Source organism: Nelusetta ayraudi, unplaced genomic scaffold (assembly GCF_046127955.1).
Source record: "Nelusetta ayraudi isolate G7.1 ecotype Tasmania unplaced genomic scaffold, CSIRO-AGI_Nayr_v1 ptg000092l, whole genome shotgun sequence".
Lineage (NCBI taxonomy): Eukaryota > Metazoa > Chordata > Actinopteri > Tetraodontiformes > Monacanthidae > Nelusetta > Nelusetta ayraudi.
Window position 1 is genome coordinate 5,407,035 of NW_027466142.1, and position 7,919 is coordinate 5,414,953.

Sequence of the window (7,919 nt, forward strand, 5' to 3'; positions counted from 1 at the left end):
CTGTCTGTCTGTCTGCTCGCTCTTGGAGAGGAGAAGAAGAAACAACAGGAGGGAAGGGGAAGGAGGCTTGTGTTAAAACAGCAAACATCATAACCTGATATTGACACTCAGCTGGGGTCCGTCTCACTTCTGCCGTTTCTGTTTTTCTCCCCCGGGAAGGTGCACTCTATATGGGCTTCCCAAAGCTACGTGGCTAAAAATAAATCCAGCATACAGCTCTCTGCAGCTGTGGCAGAAGTTTGGATGGCGGTGTGGGGAACAAGGCTCGGTATAGTAGGGACAGGACAGATGAATAAAGAGCCTCTCAATACAGAAGATCTTCATACTGTTAAAATGGCCACCAGTGAGGTGGAGGACAGTGAAAAATAATAGAAGTATAATAAATATTTTTACTCCAAATCTAGTCCAGTCCAGAAGGTCAAGATTCTGCTCTCTCCTCTTTCCCTCTCTCATTCTCCACCAACTCAAGTCGTCAAATCTCAAACACTGTCCACAGTTGTGTCAACATTTACCTCTTCATGGCGACTATAGTGTGCCTCAGCTACCCGGCAACACAGCTACCCCCATTTTCTGTGGTTTCTCTTATGATGAGAACTATTTCATTCTTGAACAAACCAAGTAGTGGGGTTTAGGTGTATTTTTAGGTACGTCAATTTAGAATAGATAGAATAGAGCCCTCAGAAAACATTTAGGAAGGGTGGATCTGTTTAAGAAATGAAAAAGAAAATAGAGGGGATGGACGGACATTCTATCTCATTTCTTCACTGTCAATGGAGACAGTTTGTTATCGCGCAGTGCTTCTTTTAATTCAACTCAAATGTTTGGTTATTGGTCATAGTCCAGGTGTTTAGACAACAAAAACCCTTGCAATTCCTGGTGCTGGTCTGACCTACACATCAAAGTAAACCATAACTAAACCATTAAATGCTGATAGACCATGCAAAGGAACGAATGCTAACTCTGTGGGTATTTGATAATGAATTATTACATACATATCATGCATTTTGGATTAATTGTGAGATGTTTTCAACATTTAAAAAATACTGAATGAATTTTGCTTCTTCATAACTCCAGGTTTTTTTCTCCCTTGCTAGTCATTAGCAGAAGCTTGCTAACTTTGTCACTTACCAAAACAAGAACTAACACGTAAAACGGTGTGCTTCCAGTAGACCAGATTCAGTAAACAAAAGCTGCTTTCATGATGATTCAACTTCATAATTTTGAATCGTAACTTTTTCATTTGTTTGTTTGTGAGTTGATACTATTGTCCACTTACCTCACTGATCAAGTGGTAGGCTTTCATTCATGCCTGTTGTCGTCTGTGCAATTACCGCCTGATTGCAGAGCATCTTCCACGACATGCATGCATTAATAAATTACATGATACCTGCAGGCTCACCAGCCGTTCATATAAACGTCTGCTGATGTGCAGTCTTGATCGGCAGCAACAGGAAAATAAGCGATGCGATGATGCTGGATGATGAAATTGCGAGGGATTAGTTATCGGCCCCTCCCCCTACACTGTATGACCAATAACCAAACAACATTTGAGGCCACATGACTTTTCTTGACAATTTCTGGACCGTTTGCATTTTGCCTTTGTGAATGCAAACCGGACCAAGTCAAAAGTTCTATGTAATCATCCTGGCATTGATTTGGACAAGGAAATGGACCTTCGCTTGTGAACTTACCTGCAGTGCAATAGCAAGCAACTCAACAATTTAAATAAGGGTTAGCGCAATAGACTAGCTCAATAAAGCTAAATAAATTAGCCCAATAAAATTCAGCTCAGTAGACTTTAAGGAGTGCGCATTTTGTGCAGAACTAGTGGCATCATGACATTTAGACGAGAGGGTGTTACAGTGAAAAAGAATCAATGCAGCAAATGCCAACAGTCATCCTCCTGCTTGCACGGTCGCTTAGTTCATTAACTGACATTGTCCAAACAGTGATGATCCCACTCTCTCCTTGTTTGTTCAGTGCTTTCTGCACCACAGGCCTCTGAGTACTTGCTTGTACGGCTTTGTAGTTTGCAACTGTGACTTGGCAGCTAAGTTTACTGCGTTCCTTTAAAGTAAACTTAACAGAAAATGATTCAATTATATATCATCTTTATCCAGCCACCCATCCATCCATCCTATACCACCACGTATCCAGCACAGAGGGCGTTGGAGCCTTTCCCAGCTGTCTTCGCGGGAACACGTTGCAGTTTCGTTGCAGAGTCAGCACACAAACAACCATTCACTTTATCATTTGCGCGGACGGGTGATTTAGCGCTTCCAATTGAGCCAACTTGCATGGCTTTGGACGGTGGGTAGGAAACTAGAGTATCTAAAGAGCACCAACGGAGACGGAGGGAAAACATGCCAACTCCACATTAAGAAGTCTCCCGGGCCGGAATCAAACCCGCAACCCTCTTCCACTCCACCAGTCTTAGATTGACCAAAGACCAATTCAAGGAGCGACTAAAAGCCTTGAACTCTGATATGCGTGTGCAGGACTTTGAAATAGACAGGTGTATTCATCATCGCACTTTGGGTCCTCAGCTAATATGCAAAGCAAAAGGCGCAGCCCCGTCGCGGGCGGCGAGGGCGGCGTACGCGGAGATGTTTATCAGACCGCAGAAAGGTCGAGTTTCCCACTGACAAGTGGGAGCCGAGGCCTCCAGGTGGCTTCGCCGTCTTGAGGAATGGTCTTGGGGTTTGCGGGCATTCGTTCGCTGGTCTCAGCCCAGCTCCTCATGCTCAGCTCACATTCTCCGGGTGAACCCGTGTCCCGGGGCCAGCTGGGCGGCACGGTCTCATGTCTCAAGTCCTCACAGTTCACTGGCTCTTTTAAAGTGAGCACACCCACCAGGGGCCCTTAGGACCACAAAAACTACAAACACTGGGCTGTCCTGTCTGAGACACACAAATGCACACTTGCATGCACACACGCACACGCACACACACACACACACACACACACACACACACACACACACACACACAGTGTGTTAACAGCCTATTTAGCAGTGATACAATAGACAGACAATGGCGAAGACAATGATTTTATCCACCTTCATCTTTCGTAGTTTAAACTTTAAACTCTGCATCAAACTCCCCTTTTCCTCCAGAGAACCCATCCATCCTGAGATGGTTGCGGGAGGGAAATGTCACCGGGGCGGCTCAGTTTTCAGACATGGCACACTCCGGTGAACATACGCACCGAGATCAAAGCAGGCCCTCTGCCTACCGCAGCGCATCCCCGACAGATCTGACAAAGTGTCCCCATTGTGTGACCCTGACCCATTACTGATAATGGATCACCTCCAGAACCGCCCCCCCGCCACCCCTCCCCTACGAGGCTCAGCTGTGGTCCGAGGCCTGGCGAGAGACCGCGGCCACGCTGAGGAACGCGGCATCGTTGCTCGCGAGGCGCGACGACCTCTCAGGTTGCCTGCCTGTGACACGTCGCAGCAGCGCCACCAGTCACTCCGATCAGCCTCTGGCTTGAACTGTGTAGGTATCGTCAGCCAGCAGTCTGCGCCAATAAGCGTTGGTGAGCTCCTTCCACTCATTTTATTTTTCTGCTGAAGCAGCAGCGCACAAGATCAGGTTTCCATTGGAGCGATTTCTTTCACTTTGCCAGGGGAAAGCGCAACACTTCTGCCACTGCTTGCAACTTAGCCGTCACTCGTGTTTCTCTAGGCAGATTTCATGGTAAATCTGGAAAGCCTGAGGTGGTTCTGTTGTTGCTCGTGGAAATCATTGTCAACACTGGCGCTCAGGGTGTGGGAAGATTGCTTTGCAAATGTAATTAGTTGCAATTACAAGTTACTCTATTGAAATGTAATAGTAGTGTCATTATTTCACTTAATCAAAGTAGTGTAACTAATTGCGTTTGATTACATTTTGATTACCTTACTAAATTTTTTAATAAATGTTCTCCGCTGTTCAGACCTGACAGTGTTAAGTTTCCAGCAGTACGCAAAACAACAACAACACGAACACCAACAAATAACATCCAGAACAAGGCCAAATTTCAGTACCTCTTTTTACTGTGAGCTCACTCGGAGATGCAAAATCAGGGCAGCATAACCTACAATCTTATAAATTGTTGTTAAAATGTAAAAATTGGTCAAAATGTAATTGTAATTGTAATCCTGAATAATTCCACAAGGCACACTGTAATTTCATTACGCATTTCTCCCAGTAATGTAACTGATTACAGTTACCTTTATTTTGTAATTAAATTACAAAACAACGTTTACAACATTACATCTAACTTGTTACTGCCCAACACTGGTGGTGCTGGATAACAGGCTGCAGCTCTGTTGGTGTGGTGGAATGTGGCTGGTTGTTGGTCTTGTTTCGATTTGCTACCTCCATGCCATATTCAAACACACACACACACACACACACACACACTCACACACACATGGACGCAATTGCCACGGCCCTGTACGATGTTTTCATTCCCTCCTTTTTTACCTTCGGCGATCAAGGTTCGAGCGCTAGCGAAGCGCGCTAATCCCTCAACCTCCGCTGAACTCTCCCCGTTATAGCCCAACTTGGAAACCGATACAGGGCGCCAAACACGGTTGCGTGTAACAAGCCTGTGAATTAGTCTTGGCGTGAATCTCAGAGGCGGCTCTAGGAAAAGCGCCGATGCCTCCGCATGAGTCAGACGCTGCGGCAGGGAAGACGGCAAGAACAAGAGGGGGTCAAAAATGCAACGTTATCACACAATCCGAAGCGAACTGGGACCCCCTGCCTGGGCTTACAGAAACAGGACAGACTCCCACCACGCACCCTGCCACTCTGCCAGCCCCCGAGGGCTCCTCCAGACAGCTCAGGAATTTCGGGATAGGGATCCAACAAGGTCTACAGCTGGGAGGAGAATTCCTACCATCCTCGCTTTGGCCCTTTCATTGTCTCCCCCTGGCATCCCGGTGTTCCATGTCTGGCTCCATTGCCCCCCCGACCCACTCGACCCCCGCAATGTTTTGATATTGTTCTTGCTCGGGGGGGCAGGGGTCATGCGCGGCAGCGGCGTGCGAGTTTGACGGGAAATGAATTGCAAACAGTGATCATAATAAGGCTGAAAATTTACACTGCTCTCGAGTCGGGGAGGATAAACAGAGCAGATGAAGAAGGTCTTTGTTATTAGCGCGTGTGCTTACCATGATGTCATCCTCACAATTATCTGAAACAATCTTCCCAGAGAACACACGGGTGGTTCTTTCAGTTCTACTATCACGTGTGTGTGGTCTCGGTCATAATTGCAACGTCCACGGTGAAAGTGCTAAAACATCCTGTCTGGAAATTGACTGAAGGCCGTGGACACTGCGAGTAATAATGGATCCAGGGGGCTGCCATCTTTTTTTTTTGCACCATAATCTTGCTGCGCTCCCGCAGTACGCCGAAAATTTTCCAGGGGGCACTATTTAACCAAGAGAGAGACAATCCTGAATCTTTCTCTCAAGCGGAGGGAGAACATTGAGCTGCACAGAGGCAAATAGAGGCAAATAAAAACTCATTAAAATATCGAACTCAATGCTTTTTTTTTTGTTGTTGTTTTTTTTACAACCATTATCCTGATTATGCAGCTGAAATAGGTGTCTCTTAAAGCTTGTTTCTTCTTTAGATTCAAGTGGCGTTAGGAGAGGATTTTCTCAAGGCCTCCTCAGATAATCTACAACCATTACACCTCTAAGTGATGCAGGAGGGAGAGCAGAGTTTTAAAGCACAATTACCGTTTCAGAAAAGCAGGGCAGAACGTTAAAGCTGAAATAGGAGACATTAAATGTGACGTTTCGGGTCTTATCAAGTTGAAGCGGCTTAAATGGAAAAACAGGGCTGCCGTTAGAGCGTGAATTTATTTTTCTTAGGCAAAAAGATCTATTATTTCTTCAATTAAATACATTCAAATGAATATTCTGAAATAGTTCCAGGATCATAAGGATAAAAAAAAAAAATAAAAAAAAAAATCAAACACAGTGTGGTGGTGCTGAACAAATGACACCCCCAAAATCAGCTCGGCGTCTAAATGAAAACAGGGTTCGCAGCTGAGGCCACAGTGTCGCCGTCACACAGAATCCAGGCTGCTTTGACGGACAGATCAGATGCAGATACGAGGAGTGGGAGTGGGATACGACCGGGAAGCAGATGAGTCTTGTCACAGCAGAACAGAGGAGGGGGGCGGGGGAGGGTCAGAGGGGGGTTAGCTGAAGTGAGCGGGTGCTGTGGTGGTGGTGGTGGGAGCGGGGGTGGGGGGTGGAGTTCATATCCAGGGAGACTGGGCCATCAGCTAGTATGCAGGTGGTGGCTGGCTGGTGCTCCTCAGCTGGGCCCGCCGCCAGCTTGGCCCCTGGGTGTCCCCCCCGCATTGAATTCAGCCCTTTGTGCTGCCCCGGGGAGGTCAGACAAATTCACGTCTCATCGTACACAGAGATAGCAAATGATACAGGCTAATGACTCAGCTGCAAAATTTCAGCCCTGTCGCTGATAAAAAAAAAAAAGAAAAGAAAGGAAGAATCATCACAAAGGCATTTCAGTGGTGTTTTGCTCGTGAGATGTTTGATGTGGTTATATGTATAAATATATATATATATATACATAGTGAGGCAATATGCCTCAGTTTGTGTCCATGTGAGCCATTCATTTGAATCTATTCCATGCCTAATGACAAATAGATAATGTTATTTGGAAGCAGAAAGTCTGCACTTTCGTCCTCCCATATTAAGTTCTGTCAAAATCTGCATGAACAAACCGGAATTAGAGGCAAACTGAGGTTGCTCTGTGTTGGAAAGAACTTACTGTGAATCGACACAATCTGCTCCAGCACCCCGACCCACCCCCCCACCCCCCAGCACCCCGCACACAAACAGTATTTTTCTAATGTTTTAAGTTGGGGGTCCGGTGCCTCAGTGGCCTGAACGCCGGCCTGGTCAAACCACCAGACAAGTGGACAGGCTCTAATGAGAAGCAGGAGCAGCGAGGTGGGAGTGGGACTGGTTGTAGCGAAAGGTCACGTGGGGTTAACTATCAAAGATGAGTGCAAACCTATCCCTGTGGAAGGAAAAAAAAGAAAAGAAAATGCAAGAAGAAAACATCAACCTGCACATGCTAAGCTGGCCAGACTGGGAGTTCCTCGTCTTAATTAATCCAAGACACAGGCCCTCCCTTCAACCGCCCCCACCATCCCAACCTCCTTACAAACACACACACACACACACACACACACACTTCACACACATTCTCACCATGAAACCTCCAGCTTCTCCCATCTGAGAAGTGGACGCTAACACGCTTTAATGTCACGGTCATTTAGTGTCACGGCTGCGCTGTTCATTTTTTATTACATTTGACGGGGCCAGATTGTGTTTTAAAGCTTTGAAGTAATTCTATTATCGGCCAGACAGAAGCCCGTCCATTGTTTCACCGTCAGGACAATTTATGGTTTTAATGCAAGAAAAAAACAAAAAAACAAAAACACACGTTTTTAACGGCGTGCTAAATATCGGCGAGAAGGGCTCGACACAAGCATGGTTTACCACAGACACAAAGAAGAAGGAAAAATAGCAAGGAAGTCAACGTATTATTTGAGAGGAAAAGATTTTTGGTGGGCACTCTGAGAAAACACCCGACGCCTTCTCGGAAACCACACTGTAATGGACGGTGGAAAGTCGCAGGAAAACAAAGACAGATGTGCGGGACGCCGCTCGGCAGCGGCCGTGACGTCGTCTAGACGGAGAGATTTTTACGACCGAAAAAAAAAAGAAATAAAAAAGAAATCACGTCGAATAAAACAAAGGCCAGCTCATCCCGACGAGTCCAGATCTGGGCCTGCGGAGTGCAGCTGCACCGTAACGTAAGATTTGCTGCCATTTAGCACCCGTTTATAAACTTTTGCGACGGTTTTAAATCAAAATACAG